The following is a 22,632-nucleotide window of genomic DNA, read 5'->3' on the forward strand; positions in this document are numbered from 1 at the left end:
GAAGAAGTTTATTGATTAATTAAAGAAAGAATCCGCTTCAGCTGATAGGTTAGAACATAGGTAGGTGGAGTAAACAAAATAGAATGCCGGGAGGAAGAGGTAGTGAGCTCAGAGAAGCCATGCTCCCCTCTTCCCTGCAGATGCCATAGCTCTGCTCTCTGAGGCAGTTGTCGATGCAGCCAGCCACCATGTCAGACATGCTGAATTTTTCCTGGTAAGTGCACCTCGTTATACTACACTGATTATTAGAAATGGGTTAAAATGCTGAATCTAATGGGCCAGCAGTGTTTAAAAGAATACAGTTTTTGTGTATTTATTTCAGGCATAACCTTCATGCGGCCATGGTGCTAGGGACACAGTCTCGCTGCTCAAATAACTACAGAATGGCTTGTAGCCTTGTGGACAACTGAATCCACTGAAAGCCTGAGAAAGCATGGGAAAGAGTAAAGCATGTTTTCTTGGTACCAGCGATTTCTCGGTCTATTCTGCTTGCTAGAAGAAAGCAAGGGCTCTCATCTAAAAGAGGCTTGCTGACTCAGCTTCAGCTGCAAAACCCTGCAGCCCTTAAGAGGTCCTGCCACAAAACAGTTAAATGGTGTTGATAAAAGCCAACTGAATACTGATATGTTTTCAGCAGTAGCAGGAAAAAATAAACTGTGTTGTTTTAAAATGCCGGCTTTCTGGGCCATCCTGCCTAGGCAAACTCTGACTGTTTGAGGAAGGAGGGCCAGCTACAGAAAGAGGGCTTGAGTGTGGTCTGTTGCAGCCTCTTTGATGGCAAGGACCTTGAAACACTGTCGACTTGTGGCACTGAATGCGGCTCTGTTCGGTACCTCAGCCACAATGTTGGAATGACAGAAAGCTAAGGAATGGGCTACATCTGGCCAGCAAAGCCACGGCTTTAGTCCTACTGAGATTGCTTGGTAAATGAAAGACTCATGTGCTCAGAAAAACAGAGAGAGAAATAGAGTAAAGAGAGATTCAAAGACAAAGAAAATTTTTAAATGATTTACAGTGTGTTAAAAATATGTGCAGGCTAAAATTTGAAGTTCTTAAAGTTAAAAAAAGGAAGAGAGTTGTTGGGTGTGGTAGTACACACCTGTAAACCCAACACATGGGAGGCAGAGGGAGATTGACCTCTGTACCTTCAAGGTGAGGTAGCACACGCCTTTAATCCCAGTGCCTTGAAGGCAGAGACAAACAGATCTTTGTGAGTTCAATGTGTAGTAGCATACACCTTTAATCCCAATGCCTGAAAGGCAGAGAGAGGCAGATCTCTGAGACTTCAAGGACAGACAGGTATACAGAGTTATTCCAGGTCAAAGATACAGAGAACCTGTCTCAAAAGGCAAAAAATAAAAAGGAAAAGTAAATAAAATAGAGGTTAAATTGAAGCGCACAAAGATGGAAAATTCACAGCGAATTTTGATATTGTATGCTATTATGCTCTTTTTGAATCATTTGAATTTTGAGGCAGTAGCAATAGCTGCTAAAAGATGTTTCTTTATAAAAGCTGCTGAAATAATCCAACATAGATATTTTGAAAATGCCTTGACTTTGAAATTTGGATCTAAGGACATGATGCTTTGGAAAGGAGTTTCTAATTTGTTTTCACAGAGGGTGATAGTCTGTGGATGCCTCTATCCTAATATTGTAGGATGGACCACGCCCTACTTAAAGGTTGCTGTGAACACCTTTAAAAAATTGCTTCGCTCAACTGCCAACTGAGACAAATCAATAATGATGTCACCATTCAGCAGGAAGCATTTTGGAGAGAAAAAACTGCACCCACGTTCCCAAATATGGCTTATAAATGTTCTTTTACATTTAAAGTGGGATGTGATATACATATGAATATTTGCATTAGTATAGATTTTGCTTTACTGATAGAGATTTTAGGTCAATTTTGTTATATGTATATGCATTTTTGATCCTAATTAAGGTATTGTGATTGTGTTGTTCATTTAAAAATATAATGTATATAGATTATTAATGGATAATCATTAATAATAGTCAAGTTTGTAGTCATGTTAGTTAGATTTTCTAGCTCCATATATATATATATATATTTCAGTTAGATAGGCATTATTCATATCTCTCTAGACTACAAAATAGTCTATTTAATGTTTTAGTACCTTAGGGTTTTTCATGACAGTGAGACACTCTACTCTTGGCAGCACATATCTACTTCAGGAAGAAGATGGGCATCAAAGAGGATCCTTATGGAGTTTGATAGCCATTTGGGGAAGAAACTGCTTTTGCCTGGATTGTTGCATAAAATGTACACAGAAAACACTCAGAGAGAGGACTACTGAACTTGCCTAAAGGTGAGATGATTTTTTCGTGTTCCTGATTCAGGAAAGGGTCAGCAAAACATTCTTCAAGACAAACAGACAGTGACTGCCTTTGAAATTTCCTGCTTCATAGAAATGTCTGCTGGAAACTATGGGCCTGTAGGCTGAGGATGGAAACACCAACAGTACAGAGGAACTTTGGGTGACTGTCCAGGCAGCGAGATGTCTCTGTCATTTCTAGAGTTTGAAAATGGCTTACTTTTTGTTTGCTTAGGTAATACTGTATTATTCTGGAGTCTCTGATGGAGTTGAAGAAGAGATAGATAGTTATAGTTTTCCATTGTTATGATAAAAGATAAAATAGATATAAATATTGTAACTGTAATTCTTGCTTGATAACTGTTTTGTTATATGTAATTTTGCTATGTTAAAGTTAAAGATTCCATTCTTGTTTAAACAGAAATAGGAGTAATGATGGAGTATAGGTCATTGGTTAATTAAAGAAAGAAACTGTTTGGCCTGAAAGGTTAGAACATAGGTGGGTGGAATAAACATAAGAGAATGCTGGGAGGAATAGGAATTGAGCTTAGAGATGCCATGCACCTCTGCCATGGGCAGAAATGGTAGCTCTGCACTCTGAGGCAGATGGCGATACAGCCAGCCACCAGGTCAGACATGCTAAATCTTTCCTTCTAAGTGCACCTCGTGCTGCAACATACATTATTAGACATGGGTTACGAGGGTGAAAATAATGGGGCAGGCAGTGTTTAAATGAATAGTTTTGTGTTGTTATTTCGGAGCATAACCTTACAAGGCGGCCCCATGGGGATGCAGCCCTGCTGCTCAAATTTCTATAATCAAGGGGGAAATGGAAGAAGGGAAGAAAGAAGAGAGAGAGACAAGGAAGAATGGATGGATTCAATCATTCATTGGAAAAATGAGGGAACCAATGAATGAGGAGACCTAGTAGGAAAAAATGTGCTGCATTCCCTCAGAGAGTCAGGTCAAATTAAGGATTGACAAGGTTTTCCACTAAGGAGGAGGCTTATTCCATTTTACCTTCTTTGTGCTCCAGGCCCACCCACAAGAGTGATGATGAGGACAGGGAGAAGAAGAGGAGAGGGTGTACCAGAATTCCCTGGTACAATTTCTCACCCAAATTGTAGCCAAATCACCTGACCTGGGACAGCTGATCTACATGCTGGACCCTAACTCCCAGTTTGACAACTCTAACTTTTTAACCAAGTTTGTGAAGATGAAGGAACCAAAAATAGCCCAGTTACAGGATGGCAGGTTCCTTACAGGATGGGAGTCAGACATCAGTACCATACTGGTATTTGGCGGTTTGATGGGTGTGTGGGGTCTTTGCCAGACTCCACCTAGCATCATGGATTCCCTACTTTACTGATATTATGGAGTTCGGTGCATTCATCATATGTGTGCATGTCACACACTAGTGGGCATCATATGTACATGTTTATCCTGTGTGTGGGTGAGTGTGTTCATGAGTTTTATAGCCCAAGTACTACAGAACATGATCAATGAAAGGGAACACTGTTTTCCAGATATGGCAGGGCAATTATTTAAATGAACTGACAAGGGTTGGATGGCATGGATAAGACCTATGAGAGTTCAAGGCATACCGAATCCAGGCATGACAAAGTAGGTGGCAGACAGAATTCTGGCAAAACTAAGTAGGTAGCTTGATGTCCACCTTACTGGAGAAGAGCAACTGAGCGGAGACACTTTTCACTAAGCAACATGCTCTAGTGGAGATCAAACATCCTTTGACTTACAGCCAGTACGAATCAAACCATTCACCAAATGAAACCTAATTTTCTCTGATTTTGAGTATACATTTGTGTCCCTTCCTGATTAATCTACTCTTTATCCTCTTAAGTCCCAATACCTCATGCTGATATCGGTCACATCTTTCCTTTTGACATGGTTTTCCCTCAAGATTCATACCGCCCAGAGATCATACAACTTTTTGTCCCCTGTCCACTCCTTCCTTGACAGCCATCTTGTCCTTTACCACACCACGCATCCCCAGTCCTTTACTCTCCAAGGGGAAAAGACCATAAATCCTGCTTTGTTTTGAGGCATGTATTTCTGTGATGCCCCATCCACCAAACACAATCCATCATTGACCAAATAACACAACATGTTAACAAATTTTTATTCTTTGAGAAAGAATAATCCATTGGAAAAGATACCAGGATTCATAGAAGACCTGAGGTATCTCTGAAAAAACACATTCCCACAGAGAGAATTAAGTCTGCCCCTCAAAATTTGAGAATTTCACTTTAACAGATCTTCACCAAGTCATAGACATAGATATGGAAGTCATTATCAAACTTGATGAAATACACAGAAGGTTTGTTGGGAACTTGGCAAATAATTTTACCTATCTCTTGGGTTCCATCTTTTTTGTTGTACTGCACTCTTTTGCCCTCCAAGGAATCCCTGCCTAATTCCAAAGTCACGTCTACTGGAGTAAAGGGGTTCAATCAGCTCCCTTTAGAGGGCGGGGTTTGCCTCAGGCGAATCCATACCAATAAAGGGTGCGCGGAGAGGCGGCTCGTCCCTTTTGTTCCTCGCTACCTGTGCTACGTTGGAACTTTGGTTCAGTAAGTTTAACAATAAACTGGTAAATATTCTTTGATATCTGCATTGCCTTTATTTTGTGCCAGTACATCTGGCGCCTCCCCCGTGGGGCTTTGCCGAGAACCGGCCCCGAACGGAGTCTCTTGCACCCCGGGGTCGCTGCGGCGGTCTCTCTGGGCGCGCGCGGAAGAAGTAGAGATTCTGAGCAGTCTCTCTGGGCGCGCGCTGAAACAGCTGAGATTCTGAGCGACTCGATTTTCCCTGCTGCTTGTTAGAGTATCAAGCAGTGAGTTTGATATCCACAGAGCCTTTTTAACAGCGCCTAAGCCTCTGTTCTGAGCCGCCCCGGCCAGATTTCCCATGTGCAACCGCCCGCCGGCGTGCGCGCTGCCTGTGTCTGCTCCCCCTCCCACCACCCCCACCGCCGCCAGCGCTCCGGTCACGTGACAGCGGCCTGAGAGCCCCGGCAAAAAATACTTATCAGCTTGGTGTCTGTTTCAATTTTGTTTTTGAGTCCTTTTATTTCAGATTTAGGACACGTGGATTCAACTGGGCTCTTTCGCCACCACTGGCAGGAACCAGTTATTACAGGTAAGAGAACTTTTTCTTTTCTAAATAATGTCTGACAACGTGACCGCAGCCTATTTCAATAGTTCTTTTGAATGCACCATTTGGGAGATCTTACAAGAGGTGTCTACCACACCACATATATGGATATTCCTGGGATTCTTAATTTTCCTTAGCACTATTTGGTTTGATAATAGGAAAATGATCAAATCTCTTAAGGCAGAGGTTGAAAGTTTAAAAACTATTGAGAGTGACAACAATCTTCTCAAGAATCAGTTTGAAGTTCTCCAGGAAGAAAACAAATCTTTGTTTAACATGACTCGGCTAACTGAGCAAAATCTAAAAAAAGTACAGGTTGATGTTAAGGAGAAATTCATTACTATGGAAGAAGGAACAGCTGAATTGGATCGTAAGTTTCAGCAGTCCCTTTCTGATGTTAAGGAGAAATTCATTACTATGGAAGAAGGAACAGCTGAATTAGATCATAAGTTTCAGCAGTCCCTTTCTATAGGAACTGAAACGTTAACTGAGAGAATCAAAACTGCTGAATGTGACAATCAATTTTTGTCTAAAGCGTATGACAGATTGGCGGAAAGATTGTCAATACAAGAAGGCACGGTTTATGCCATAAAAATTATGTCCAAAGATGACAAGTTATCTCTACTGGACAAATTTCATACTCTAGAATCCTCAATGAAGGCTTTAGAACATAATTCTGGGCAGGAGATTCAGACATTACAAAAAGCAATGGTGAATAGAATTGAAAAGATTGAGGAATTTCTAAATTCTGATGAAGAAGAGCAAAGGGTAGAGAGGCAAATTTTAACTACATCTGTGGATAAATCCCTCCGGGACAATTTTCACAAAGCTCTACCTACAGCTCTACATGCCTTTCCTGTAATAACAACAGAAAAGGTGGTTGGTTCCAGAAACCCTAGGGTCATCAAGGAAGATACATGGGAGCCTGTCCGTATGAATGATCTCAAAGAAATTAAACAGGCCATCATGTCTTTTGGGATGCACTCCCCTTTTGTTAAAGAGATGCTAAAATCTTGGGCCACAACAAGCAAAGCAACCCCCTTGGACTGGCTCCAGCTGAGCTCCGCGGTCCTTGAGAGTGGACCGCACTTAAAATGGAAATGCTTATTCAGGCAAGAGGCTAGACTTTTAGAACAGCAGGAAAAGGCGAAGGGAATTGACGTTTCCCTAGATAAAATTCTAGGTGAAGGGCTCTTTTCAGACCCTCAGGAACAAGCTAATTTGGATGAAACCATACTCTCCATGTGTACTACAGCAGCCTTAAGGGCTTGGGACAGAGTACAAGACCCAGGACAGAGAATGGAATCATTTGTCACAGTTAAACAGGGTCAGAGAGAACCCTTCAGTGACTTTTTACAAAGATTAACTAAGGCTGTACAAATGGGGATACCTGACCCAGAAGCAAGACGTATAATAATTGAGTCTTTGGCTTACGGAAATGCTAATGTGGAATGCAAAAGGATCTTGAGGCCTTTAATGTTCAGATCAGCGTCCTTGGAAGAATGGGTCTTGCATACACTAGATGTTGACACATTTGACTATGGCACTGAAGCATGGGTAGAAGAAGCAATTTCCAATGGTAAAAGGAGACACCAGAATACCAAATGTTTTAATTGTGGCAAAATGGGTCATATGAAAAGGAATTGTAAACAACGGGTTTTCAGAAATAATAATAATGCGTCTTCTAGAAATAACAGGAATAGAAGGAATCAGCCTTCAGGTTTATGTAGAAGATGTGGGAAGGGCAGACATTGGACGAATGAATGCAGGTCTACAAGAGATAGACAAGGCAACCTGATACAGACGGGAAACGTGAGAGGGGGGGCCTCTCAGGCCCCCATGGCAAACATGGTTCAAACATTCCCAGTTTCTGCAGAGAACAGGCCTCGTCAGGACAATTAGAAAGCCACATGCCTACTGTTACAAGCAATAGTAATCAGAAAGATGAGTTACGTGTGTTTTGGCAAACTTCTATAAATGATCAAAGACCTAAGCTGAGAGTGTGTGTAAATGGCATTTTTATTACTGGCCTACTTGACACAGGTGCTGATGTAAGTATCATTACCCCAGAATCTTGGCATCCATATTGGCCTCTTCAGAATGTAAATGTTCAGCTCCTGGGAATTGGAACCCTATCTCGAGTAAGACAGAGCACGAGATGGGTTGAATGTATAGGGCCTGAGGGACAAATAGGAAAATTAAGGCCTTATGTAGCCAATATTGCAATGAATTTATGGGGTCGTGACCTATTACAACAATGGAATACTCAAATTAACATTCCTGCTACTTCTAGAGCCCATATTTCTGAAAGGAATATTAAAAGTTATTACAAAAGGACAAAACCGGCCATTAGGGCTGTGCAGGAACAAGCAATTGATGTCCCTTCAGAAATACCAACAGCCTTGCCTCTAAAATGGTTGACTGAGAAACCAATATGGACAAAGCAATGGCCTTTAGCTGAGGAAAAGCTACAGGCTTTAGAACAGCTGGTACAAGAGCAACTAGATGCTGGACATATAGAAGAATCTACCAGCCCTTGGAATTCTCCTGTATTTGTGGTTAAGAAAAAATCAGGTAAATGGAGAATGGTGACAGATCTCAGGGCCATCAACAAGGTTATTCAACCTATGGGCCCTCTGCAATCTGGAATTCCGTTGCCCTCTTTATTACCAAAGGGATGGCCTCTCATAGTTATTGATTTGAAGGATTGTTTTTTCACTATACCTTTGCAAAAAGAAGATAGAGAAAAATTTGCCTTCACAGTGCCTACTTATAACAATTCTCAACCTTCGAGGAGGTACCACTGGACCGTCCTCCCCCAGGGTATGTTAAATAGCCCCTCCCTGTGCCAATATTTTGTGAACCAACCATTGCAAATAATACGCAAGAAATTTCCCAAATCTATTGTATACCATTACATGGACGACATATTGTTATCTGATTCAAACATAGATACCTTGAACAGACTGTTTGAAGAAATACAGATACTGTTACCTAAATGGGGATTGCAAATTGCTCCTGAAAAGATTCAGAAGGGAGATTCTGTTAATTATTTAGGTTATAGAATAGGTTTGCAAAAAATTAAGACACAGAAGGCACAAATTCGGAGAGATCGCTTACGGACTCTTAATGACTTTCAAAGACTGTTAGGAGACATTTCCAGTTTACGACCAACTATTGGGATAACACCTGATCTAATAATTCATTTGAACAAGACCTTGGATGGTGATAAAGATTTAAACAGTCCCAGAGAATTAACAGCTGAAGCAGAAAAGGAACTGACAATGATTGAGGAGAAATTACAACAGGCACATGTGGACAGAGTGAATCCAGAGCTCGATTGTATTCTCGTCATATTACCATCGAAAATTTCTCCTACAGGAATTTTAATGCAGAGAGATGATATTATCTTGGAATGGATCTTTTTACCACATAAACCAAGTAAGAAACTGAAAACTTATGTGGAAAAAGTCTCTGAGTTAATTATAAAAGGCAAGCTGAGACTTCGTCAACTAGCAGGCATAGACCCAGCAGAAATTATAGTGCCTTTCACTGCTGATGAACTAAAGAAATTATGGGAAGATAATGAACCATGGCAAAGAGCTTGTGCTAATTTTTTGGGAGACATTAATAACAACTATCCAAAAAGCAAGCGGCTCAACTTCATAAAGAGAACTTCTTGGCTCCTTCCTCGAATAGTCCGTGATGCTCCAATAACTGGAGCCCGTACATTCTATACTGATGCCAATAAATCAGGGAAGGCAGGTTACAAATCAGAAGACTTGGGTAAGGTGGAACAAAGTCCTTATGATTCTGTCCAGAAGGCAGAATTATATGCCATTCTTATGGTACTAAGAGATTTTAAAGAACCTATTAATATAGTTACTGATTCACAATATGCAGAAAGAGTTATTTTACATATTGAAACTGCTGAATTTATACCTGATGATACAGAACTAACCTCATTGTTTATCCAGGTTCAAGATTTGATCAGGAACAGGCTTTGCCCTATGTACATAACACACATCCGATCCCATACGGGTCTGCCAGGTCCTCTAGCACAAGGTAATGCTGAAATTGATCAATTATTGATTGGTAGTGTGCTTCAAGCCTCTGAATTTCATAAAAAACATCATGTTAATAGCAAAGGTTTGAAGAAAGAGTTTTCTATTACATGGCAACAAGCTAAGGAGATTGTGAAGAAATGCCCTACCTGCTCTTTCTATAACCAAACGCCACTGCCAGCAGGAGTTAATCCAAAGGGCACTCATAGAAATGAAATCTGGCAGATGGATGTGTTCCACTTTGCAGAATTTGGCAAATTGAAATATGTTCATCACACCATCGACACTTATTCAGGCTTTCAGTGGGCAACTGCTTTAAGTTCAGAAAAAGCTGATTCAGTAATCACTCATTTATTAGAAGTCATGGCTATCATGGGTATACCTACACAAATAAAGACAGATAATGGTCCTGCTTATGTCTCTAGGAAGATGAAACGGTTTTTTGATCATTACAATATCAAGCATGTTACAGGTATACCATACAATCCTACAGGTCAAGCAGTCATAGAAAGATCAAATCGAACTATAAAGGATATGTTGAACAAACAGAAAGGGGTGGAAAACACCCCTAGAAATAGGTTACATAATGCTTTGTTAACCTTGAATTTTCTCAACGCTAACGAGAAGGGAACGACGGCTGCAGAAAGACATTGGATAATGGAAAAGTCTGCTGAACTAAATCAACCAGTTTATTTCAAGGATGTACTAACCTCACAATGGAAGCCAGGAGATGTGCTGCGTTGGGGAAGGGGTTTTGCTCTTATCTCCACAGGTGAGGAAAAATTATGGATACCGTCAAAATTAATAAAGGTTCGGTTTGAGGAAGAGAAGTCACTTGGAAAAGATAAATAACAATTCATTCACAAGGATGACCAACATACAGATGGTAAGGATTACTAGTAGGATGGGGGCAGGGTTCTTTTCTTATCTCCACAGGAAAATATTCATCTCCAAAGAATTTGAGAGACCCTGAATATTTAATTACTGATGGATGGAAAATAGATACGACCCATTAAACATCAACAATAAAATTCTATATGTATCGTAAGTATTGGTTTTATATATATTTATGTATATTTATATGTTTTATTGAACACTTCTTTATAAATGTGTAGAACTGGTTTTGGAGTTGGACTATGGCTCAGTCCTTCTTCAATTCCAAGCCTGTTGATAAGAGATATTTCAAAGTTTCTGTCTCAGGTCAGGAGCCATGAAATGGGACAGAATAAGAATAATTTTATACTTGATAAACTTTCTTTGCCTTCCCTCACATCTGTGTCTTTCTTTATATGTCAGTATAAGTCCTTGTTGTTAATGTTTAAATTTCCCATAACAAGCAACATATTTTCCTACAGTAATTTTGGAAGTTTCCAGGATGAAGATGGGGCCCCACAACATCAACTCAATCTGGTTTTTATGACGTCATGATTTTTTTTTTAAGCGCTAATTTTAGACCTGTTTTTTGGTACCAACTGCAAGAGACAATTTCATATGATGCACATTTTTGACAACGCTCTGGCTGGACCTTATCGAAACACACAAAGACTAGTTATATTTTTCTTAAGTCAAAGGTTAATTTGGGAATTTTACCATCGTTTGCTTTCACAGGGGCCCCTAAGAAGAACGTCGCCCCCATGTCAGCTAGAAGCAATCTAAGAGGACGACGTCCCCTCTCCCAACAGAGTTTGCCCACAGGGTTAGGGACATCTTTTAGTGGTTGGTTTAGGTGTGATGGGATGGGGAGATATTGTATGTAATTAGGGATAAAAAAAAGGGGGGGATTAACTGGGTTGATGGGATGATTGGTATTTGTGACTTACTGTTTTTAGAAAATTATGTTGGTACTGTTTCTTGTATATTGATATATTGAATATTGAATGTGAGTGTTCCTACCTCTATTTTGGTATAAGAGTATGCTTATATTGTATGGATACATCTATCATATCACAATGTACATTTCTACCTCTGGTACTATTTATGTAATAACATTGTTTACATTTGATAAGTAATGACATTGTTTACAAGTGAAGATCATTGTCTTCATACATTGCACAATTGTTTATTCCCTTAGTTTTCAAATTAGATAGGTATTGAGAATTACATGTTTGTCATATTATTTTTAGGTTAATCGGGTCTTTTAGATACATAGAGATTATTTTCAGTATAGATAGTATTATCTTCAGCCTCTTTGAAGAGCTGTAGAAAATGGCCTTTAATCTAACCTAGAATTCTGTGCCATCGAGACACAATTTACTCCTGGCAACACCACTCTACTCCCGAGAGAACGTTGAGCACCAAAGACACTCCACTGGGAGCTTGTCTTCCTGGCAGAACTGGCCTTTGGGTTAAGAAAAACCCATACCTCAACTACTGACTAAGATATAAACAGGATTGTCTTATCTTGCCAAGACAGGATAGGATAATCCTAAGAAAGTTCCTTGCATTTGAGAATGGTATGTCAGTTATGTTAGGCCTTAGCCAAAGTTGGTTGACTCAACATTGCAAACGAGATTTTGGGTGATTGCCCAGGCAGTAGTTGTCTCTGTCATTTGTTGCACATTTTGGATATCTCTTTTTTGTTAAGTAATATTTACTCCCTTCTCAGATCTTTGATGGAGTTGAAGATTATTTAATTGTAGTTACTCTTTAGCAAAACTTTTGCTCTCAATATTGTTTGTTATATTTATCATTTGTTATTATTGTTATAGTTATATTCGGTTTAGTTGTGTCTTATTTAGACAAAAGAGGGAGATAAAGGGGTTAAATCAGCTCCCTTTAGAGGGCGGGGTTTGCCTCAGGCCAATCCATACCAATAAAGGGTGCGCAGAGAGGCGGCTCTTCCCTTTTGTTCCTCGCTACCAGTGCTACGCTGGAACTTTGGTTCAGTAAGTTTAACAATAAACTGGTAAATATTCTTTGATATCTGCATTGCCTTTATTTTGTGCCGGTACAATGGAGGACATTCAGGCATGATGTGGAGGTTGCCTTCAATGGAATCATCATGATGGTGGTAAAGGTACAGGACCGGATCATTCTCGTTGACAATGTAGAAACAGGTCGTTATGGTCTGCAACTCACCTGAGACCACGCCACTCCACAGATCTCCATCCACAGAGATGTCAGAAAAATCCTCCCCTGAGAGTGCAAGTTCTTTACAAATGAAAGATTATACAACAGAAGACACATGGGAGATTTATATGGGCAAGCTGTTGAAAGGACAAAGTGACAGAAGAAGTTTATTGATTAATTAAAGAAAGAATCCGCTTCAGCTGATAGGTTAGAACATAGGTAGGTGGAGTAAACAAAATAGAATGCCGGGAGGAAGAGGTAGTGAGCTCAGAGAAGCCATGCTCCCCTCTCCCTGGCAGATGCCATAGCTCTGCTCTCTGAGGCAGATGTCGATGCAGCCCGCCACCATGTCAGACATGCTGAATTTTTCCTGGTAAGTGCACCTCGTTATACTACACTGATTATTAGAAATGTGTTAAAAAGCTGAATCTAATGGGCCAGCAGTGTTTAAAAGAATACAGATTTTGTGTATTTATTTCAGGCATAACCTTCATGCGGCCGTGGTGCTGGGGACACAGCCTCGCTGCTCAAATAACTACAGAATGGCTTGCAGCCTTGTGGACAACTGAATCCACTGAAAGCCTGAGAAAGCTTGGGAAAGAGTAAAGCATGTTTTCTTGGTAGTAGCGATTTCTCGGTCTGCTCTGCTTGCTAGAAGAAAGCAAGGGCTCTCATCTAAAAGAGGCTTGCTGACTCAGCTTCAGCTGCAAAACCTTGCAGCCCTTAAGAGGTCCTGCCACAAAACAGTTAAATGGTGTTGATAAAAGCCAACTGAATGCTTGTATGTTTTCAGCAGTAGCAGGAAAAAAAACTGTGTTGTTTTAAAATGCCGGCTTTCTGGGGCATCCTGCCTGGGCAAACTCTGACTGTTTGAGGAAGGAGGGCCAGCTACAGAAAGAGGGCTTGAGTGTTGTCTGTTGCAGCCTCTTTGATGGCAAGGACCTTGAAACACTGTAGACTTGTGGCACTGAATGCGGCTCTGTTCGGTACCTCAGCCACAAGGTTGGAATGGCAGAAAGCTAAGGAATGGGCTACATCTGGCCAGCAAAGCCACGGCTTTAGTCCTACTGAGATTGCTTGGTAAATGAAAGACTCATGTGGTCAGAAAAACAGAGAGAGAAATAGAGTAAAGAGAGATTCAAAGACAAAGAAAATTTTTAAATGATTTACAGTGTGTTAAAAATATGTGCAGGCTAAAATTTGAAGTTCTTAAAGTTAAAAAAAGGAAGAGAGTTGTTGGGTGTGGTAGTACACACCTGTCTACCCAACACATGGGAGGCAGAGGGAGATTGACCTCTGTACCTTCAAGGTGAGGTAGCACACGCCTTTAATCCCAGTGCCTTGAAGGCAGAGACAAACAGATCTTTGTGAGTTCAATGTGTAGTAGCATACACCTTTAATCCCAATGCCTGAAAGGCAGAGAGAGGCAGATCTCTGAGACTTCAAGGACAGACAGGTATACAGAGTTATTCCAGGTCAAAGATACAGAGAACCTGTCTCAAAAGGCAAAAAATAAAAAGGAAAAATAAACAAAATAGAGGTTAAATTGAAGCGCACAAAGATGGAAAATTCACAGCGAATTTTGATATTGTATGCTATTATGCTCTTTTTGAATCATTTGAATTTTGAGGCAGTAGCAATAGCTGCTAAAAGATGTTTCTTTATAAAAGCTGCTGAAATAATCCAACATAGATATTTTGAAAATGCCTTGACTTTGAAATTTGGATCTAAGGACATGATGCTTTGGAAAGGAGGTTCTATTTTGTTTTCACAGAGGGTGATAGTCTGTGGATGCCTCTATCCTAATATGGTAGGATGGACCATGCCCTACTTAAAGGTTGCTGTGAACACCTTTAAAAAATTGCTTCGCTCAACTGCCAACTGAGATAAATCAATAATGATGCCACCATTCAGCAGGAAGCATTTTGGAGAGAAAAAACTGCACCCACGTTCCCAAATATGGCTTATAAACGTTCTTTTACATTTAAAGTGGGATGTGATATAGATATGAATATTTGCATTAGTATAGATTTTGCTTTACTGATAGAGATTTTAGGTCAATTTTGTTATATGTATATGCATTTTTGATCTTAATTAAGGTATTGTGATTGTGTAGTTCATTTAAAAATATAATGTATATAGGTTATTAATGGATAATCATTAATAATAGTCAAGTTTGTAGTCATGTTAGATAGATTTTCTAGCTACATAGATATATATATTTCAGTTATATAGGCATTATTCATATCTCTCTAGACTACAAAATAGGATATTTAATGTTTTAGTACCTTAGGGTTTTGCATGACAGTGAGACACTCTACTCTTGGCAGCACATATCTACTTCAGGAAGAAGATGGACATCAAAGAGGATCCTTATGGAGTTTGATAGCCATTTGGGGAAGAAACTACTCTTGCCTGGATTGTTGCATAAACTGTACACAGAAATCACTCAGAGAGAGGACTACTGAACTTGCCTAAAGGTGAGATGATCTTTTCGTGTTCCTGATTCAGGAAAGGGTCAGCAAAACATTCTTCAAGACAAGCAGATAGTGAGTGCCTTTGAAAAATCCTGCTTCATGGAAATGTCTGCTGGAAACTATGGGCCTGTAGGATGAGGATGGAAACCCCAATGGTACAGAGGAACTTTGGGTGACTGTCCAGGCAGCGAGATGTCTCTGTCATTTCTAGAGTTTGAAAATGGCTTACTTATTGTTTGCTTAGGTAATACTGTATTATTCTGGAGTCTCTGATGGAGTTGAAGAATAGATAGATAGTTATAGTGTTCCATTGTTATGATAAAAGATAAAATAGATATAAATATTGTAACTGTAATTCTTGCTTGATAACTGTTTTGTTATATGTAATTTTGCTATGTTAAAGTTAAAGATTCCGTTCTTGTGTAAACAGAAATAGGAGTAATGATGGAGTATAGGTCATTGGTTAATTAAATAAAGAAACTGTTTGGCCTGAAAGGTTAGAACATAGGTGGGTGGAATAAACATAAGAGAATGCTGGGAGGAATAGGAATTGAGCTTAGAGATGCCATGCACCTCTCCCATGGGCAGAAATGGTAGCTCTGCACTCTGAGGCAGATGGCGATACAGCCAGCCACCAGGTCAGACATGCTAAATCTTTCCTTCTAAGCGCAACTCGTGCTGCAACATACATTATTAGACATGGGTTAAGAGGCTGAAAATAATGGGGCAGGCAGTGTTTAAATGAATAGTTTTGTGTTGTTATTTCGGAGCATAACGTTACAAGGCGGCCCCATGGGGATGCAGCCCTGCTGCTCAAATTTCTGCAATCAAGGGGGAAATGGAAGAAGGGAAGAAAGAAGAGAGAAAGACAAGGAAGAATGGATGAATTCAATCATTCCTTGGAAAAATGAGTGAACCAATGAATGAGGAGACCTAGTAGGAAAAAATGTGCTGCATTCCCTCAGAGAGTCAGGTCAAATTAAGGATTGACAAGGTTTTCCACTAAGGAGGAGGCTTATTCCATTTTACCTTCTTTGTGCTCCAGGCCCACCCACAAGAGTGATGATGAGGACAGGGAGAAGAAGAGGAGAGGGTGTACCAGAATTCCCTGGTACAATTTCTCACCCAAATTGTAGCCAAATCACCTGACCTGGGACAGCTGATCTACATGCTGGACCCTAACTCCCAGTTTGACAACTCTCACATTTTAACCAAGTTTGTGAAGATGAAGGAACCAAAAATAGCCCAGTTACAGGATGGCAGGTTCCTTACAGGATGGGAGTCAGACATCAGTACCATACTGGTATTTGGCGGTTTGATGGGTGTGTGGGGTCTTTGCCAGACTCCACCTAGCATCATGGATTCCCTACTTTACTGATATTATGGAGTTCGGTGCATTCATCATATGTGTGCATGTCACACACTAGTGGGCATCATATGTACATGTTTATCCTGTGTGTGGGTGAGTGTGTTCATGTGTTTTATAGCCCAAGTACTACAGAACATGATCAATGAAAGGGAACACTGTTTTCCAGATATGGCAGGGCAATTATTTAAATGAACTGACAAGGGTTGGATGGCATGGATAAGACCTATGAGAGTTCAAGGCATACCGAATCCAGGCATGACAAAGTAGGTGGCAGACAGAATTCTGGCAAAACTAAGTAGGTAGCTTGATGTCCAACTTACTGGAGAAGAGCAACTGAGCGGAGACACTTTTCACTAAGTAACATGCTCTAGTGGACATCAAACATCCTTTGACTTACAGCCAGTACGAATTAAACCATTCATCAAATGAAACCTAATTTTCTCTGATTTTGAGTATACATTTGTGTCCCTTCCTGATTAATCTACTCTTTATCCTCTTAAGTCCCAATACCTCACGCTGATATCGGTCACATCTTTCCATTTGACATGGTTTTCCCTCAAGCTTCGTACCGCCCCGAGATCATACAACTTTTTGTCCCCTCTTCACTGCTTACTTGAGAGCCATCTTGTCCTTTACCACATCACGCATCCCCATTCCTTTACTCTCCAAGGGGAAAAGACCATAAATCCTGCTTTGTTTTGAGGCATGTATTTCTGTGATGCCCCATCCACCAAACACAATCCATCATTGACCAAATAACACAACATGTTAACAAATTTTTATTCTTTGAGAAAGAATAATCCATTGGAAAAGATACCAGGATTCATAGAAGACCTGAGGTATCTCTGAAAAAACACATTCCCAAAGAGAGAATTAAGTCTGCCCCTCAAAATTTGAGAATTTCACTTTAACAGATCTTCACCAAATCATAGACATAGATATGGAAGTCATTATCAAACTTGATGAAATACACAGAAGGTTTGTTGGGAACTTGGCAAATAATTTTACCTATCTCTTGGGTTCCATCTTTTTTGTTGTACTGCACTCTTTTGCCCTGCAAGGAATCCCTGCCTAATTCCAAAGTCTCCTCTACTGGAGGACATTCAGGCGTGATGTGGAGGTTGCCTTCAATGGAATCATCATGATGGTGGTAAAGGTACAGGACCGGATCATTCTCGTTGACAATGTAGAAACAGGTCGTTATGGTCTGCACCTCATCTGGGACCACGCCACTCCACTCTTCCTTAGAGCCTGGCATGATGTGGATGTTGCCTTCCAGGTAGTCATCCAGGAGGTGGTAAATGTACAAGACCGCATCTTTCTTGTAGGTAATATAAAACCAGGTCTTCATGATTGGCACCTCTTCTAGGACCATCCCGTTCCAGTCATTCTTAGAGCCATTTGTGCCAACTATGTTTCACTGCTCTGCCAACTATGGTGTTTGAGAGATGAGTGTCTGTCACCTGAGGAAATGGCACATTATTAGGCAGGATCTTCAGGTTTAAAATCCTTTCATCACTATGAAGCTCCAAGCCATAGACACAATCAATCCCATCATATTTCAACAAATAGAGAGAGGGATATGTTGGCAGTTGATCTAGAATGATGGCTTTCCAATGGGTGACTGGTTCATTGGCTTCCTTCCAGCCATGAGAAATTCTGCGGCCAACAATATTCTCCAGGGCCTCAAAAGGCTTACTAAGTTTTTGCTTCTGGAGCGATGGCCCATTCTTCTTCTGGAGATGTGGCATGCAACTCATACTGAGTGGCATCTTCATCATGGCGGGAGACTTTCTGAGATAGGCCACAGCACTCCTGTTCCACTGTCTCTTGGCTCTGTTTCTGTGCTTGGGCTTCATAGCTGCCAATCTCTGCATAGGAAGAACTCTTCAGTTTAAATCAGACACAAAGTGGTTTCCTCCACCATAAGTGCCTGCAAGGATAAGAAGTTGAGGATGTGAGGTCAAGGCTCTTTTTAGGAATAACTTTGGAGCAGGTGAAAAAGGCAGGGCTGAATCGATTTGGATACCTAAATGGAATATGTTCTTAAGAAATTAATAGGAAAAGTATCAAACTCTTGTCTACAGCTCAGTATATGTGTATCAGAGACATATTCCTGCTGCTAAATGCAATTGACCTCTACTGAGAAACCTACTTCCTGACTTACTATATCAATGAGAGAGGAAGCTATGCCTATATCTAAAGTGAGAAAGAAATATCTGAACAGATGGCAAAGAATTCAAAGAACAGCCACTCCTCTCCTTACCACTCAAGCTACTGGTTAGTTGGCTGATCTATAACCACCTGCCAAAGGTCATGGCACTCCAGTCCACTGGCTCTCTCTATTGTGTCTCCTGATCCAGATCCAGATTGATTACATAAAGATATTCTGTATCTTCATTAGAGAAGTGAGTACTGTGAGTCAAACGGCCAAAAGAAAGAAACATTAATCTGTGCAACAGCACCTATTAGAAATAATTATCTTTTAAAACACATATGGAAAAAGAGGATCTTTGCCATTTAAGTGGACTGAGGAATTGGACATGTTTAGCAAAGATAGAGTGGGGAGAATACCTGACATTAACCGTCCCCCAGCTATCAAATATAGGAGCTGTTAACGACATAAATTTTGGACCCAGAGCAGATTTGAAAGAAACCTTTCTTTGACTACAGAGGTCCTAGTTGCTTCCTAAACATATTTACCAAAAGAAAATATCTTGGCTCTCTAGATTCCAACTTCTGGAAATTCGGTTGAACAGTTGTGGAGCCCAAGAGCTGAACTGACCTCCTCAGCCACTGTGAAGATAGTAAGCCCACCTTCACAGAAGACTAGTGCTTCATGTGGAACAGAGTTGCCACCCCCAAACAAAGCTTTGTGACATCATCAAGGCTCTACTTATGTCATAAAACTCCTCCTAGCCAGGTTTCTTCCCTACTAACCCCCAGAAATATCCAGCATACAGGTCCTAAAATGCTGCTCATACAGCCCCAGGAAGACCCAAAATAAAAACCCCAATCTTCTTCCCAATTACTTGAGTCATATTTTCCAAGTAACTCAACCCCTTTATGTGTTTTTTTTTCTGTAAAATAATTTTTGGTCTGAGTCAACAACTCACATGAATGTTTTTTTTTTCCTAGCTCCAATGTCCTCAGTGGTTATTTTCTATTGATTTTTCCATTACTTCATAATAATAATTATCAAATTTTCCACTTCTCTTCCTCCTCCCACATTCTTCTTGCTCCGCAAATAAACCTCTCCACTCAAACACCAGTCCAAATAGAGGGCAGGGTACTTTGAGCTGTGGGAAGTCCAAGCCCACCCTTCATCCATCCAGATTTAGCAAGGTATGCATCCACAAAAAATATGATCACAAAAAGCCAGTGTATGATATGCAGACAATTGCAAGTGCCATTATCTTTGGCTTCTCCGTCTGCCCCAATTGTCAGCCACATTCAGAGCTTCCAGTTTGATCCCATGTTCTTTCATTCCCAGGTCACTGGATTAGTTGAAATCCCCTTAGTTCAGGCACAGTGTCTCATAGTGTGGACCAAGCCCTTATATTCCTGACATCCTTGCTCTTTTTCTCCATCCATCTGCTCTTCCACTGGAGCTTGGAAGCTCCATCTAGGTTTCTGATTTTGACCCTGACTTGATCTCCATCATTTGCCAAACAAAAGTTCCATGGTGGTTTTCAAGATAGTCAGTCATCAGTCTGACTATGGGACAAGGCACACATAGTTCCTAGGGACATGTCACAGTGCGGTCAACTTCTCCTCCCTGCTTAAGTACCTAGAGAGGGTCACCCTATGGCCTTCTGAGAACCACTCGAGAGATATCGATCTTGACATCCCCAGAATGGCCCCATAAATTGAGATATCATCAGTGTATGTGCATTAACTTGTGTGTGTTTGTGTGTGTGTATTTAAATCACAATAACAAATGGATTGTAATATTGAAGTTTCTATTCATCTATAGAAGAATATTTGCTACAGAAACACTCTCACAGTAATAGTGAGAGTGTAAACTATCTAAGAAAGGAGAAATAACTGGAGGAATCCCCCAGGAGTTAGGCTCAGTGTCCCAGGAATTACGCCCAAGGAAAGTCAATGAACTCAGTGATGGAAGATAAAACCCAGCCTAAATAAAACCCTAAATCATTTAGGTGGAACATGAGATACTCTTACAACAGTTACAAGAGGTCTAAAATGCCTGGACTGGAACATAAGGGGAACACAATGACGTGGAGCTGAGAGTGCATGGCAAACTGATTGGATCTGGCAAAAATTATGTAAGCATACCAAGGAAACCACCAGTGGGACAAAACCCTAAGAAATCTGTATGACAACATATCATGTTGAACATAATGAGATTTATAGACAAAGGAAAGATCTCAATTATGTCACTGTCACACAGGTGATGATGAACCAGTTCCATAGTAGAGTGACTCCCTGCTGTGTTTAAGATAACCTGTCAATTCTGTCTAGTCAGTTACAAGGAAATTTGCATTAATTGCACAGATTAACTATCAGCATCATTTACTGCACAATCAAAGGCAAGGCAAAGAAATCATAGACATGTTGTTGAATGCTGATTATGTTATTGGGAGTTTTGATGGGTTTTTTTCTTAAAGGGAAATCATCGGTGACTCTCATGCATGAAGCAGATCCTTTCTCTGTGATGTTTCCTGAATAGCCACTGAGATACCAGCCCATTGAGTTGTGGTCTCTCTCTCTTTTAAAAAGCACCTTCTACCTTCAGCTTGATCTCTTGCTTGAGCATCCCTTCCGGCTACTAGGCTCCTTTTCTGATCCTGCAGAGGGCTTTTGTCAGGTATTGTGATCTCTAAGTTTTTCCCCTTTCAAGAACTAATCATTCTATTAATCACAATTCTAAACTGCTGTGGGAGTTTGTTTGTGACTTATGCCTTCACATGTGATACAAGAGACCTGTGTGTATAGGGTCTTCTCTCTGTTCATGTGGGGAAGGCATGGCAGCAGGAGTAGATGGCTGCTCATTCTCTGTAAGGAAATCAGTAAACAGTGGGCACCAAGTACAAGGATGTCCTGAAATATTAATTCTTGTCCTTTCAAGGCCCCAAAGCCTCCAGCTAGGTTCAGGGTCACGACAATCTCCAAAACCCACCGAGCATGAAGTATTCAGAACCAGAAGCCTGTGTGTGCCATATCACATAAATTCATCGTGAGTACACCAATGTTTTTTTTTTAATTCTAAATTATTTTGTCCCATCAGAACGATCTATATTACCAATTAACCAAATTTGCTGCATCTTTGGTGTCCTAGAATTGCTTTAAATTGTTGCTGCGACAGTCTTACAAACCTTCCTGTGCTGTTTGAGACCTTAAGGGGACAGCACTTATTTCCGAAATCAAAGGCAGTTGGGTTCAATCCTATGGTTAGCTGTTAGCTAGACACTGGAAGGATGGATTTGACTAAGAAAGGGAGACAGCATACATGGAGGCAGGTAACCTTTCCTTTGCAAAATGACCCATTTTGAGGCCTTACTTCAGGCTCTTCTCTTCTCCTAATCTTGGTTTTTTTATTAGTTTAGGAGAAGAATTTAAACTCCATTTACATTATCTGTGAATCTGAATGAGTTAACTATGTGTGACCAACTTGATGTCTGCCTGTCTGTCAACAGGGCCAGAGTTCAGGGGCATCTGATGCATAGCACAGGAATGTCAGCCATCAATCTCTGGTCCACCTAACTCTACAGCATTAGAGTTGTCATGGTTGCTCATCTGATCTTCCTCATATGATCTCCATCCACAGAGATGTCAGAAAAATCCTCCCCTGAGAGTGCAAGTTCTTTACAAATGAAAGATTATACAACAGAAGACACATGGGAGATTTATATGGGCAAGCTGTTGAAAGGATAAAGTGACAGAAGAAGTTTATTGATTAATTAAAGAAAGAATCCGCTTCAGCTGATAGGTTAGAACATAGGTAGGTGGAGTAAACAAAATAGAATGCCGGGAGGAAGAGGGAGTGAGCTCAGAGAAGCCATGCTCCCCTCTCCCCGGCAGATGCCATAGCTCTGCTCTCTGAGGCAGATGTCGATGCAGCCAGCCACCATGTCAGACATGCTGAATTTTTCCTGGTAAGTGCACCTCGTTATACTACACTG

The sequence above is a fragment of the Microtus pennsylvanicus genome, chromosome Y (assembly GCF_037038515.1).
Source record: "Microtus pennsylvanicus isolate mMicPen1 chromosome Y, mMicPen1.hap1, whole genome shotgun sequence".
Taxonomy (NCBI): domain Eukaryota; kingdom Metazoa; phylum Chordata; class Mammalia; order Rodentia; family Cricetidae; genus Microtus; species Microtus pennsylvanicus.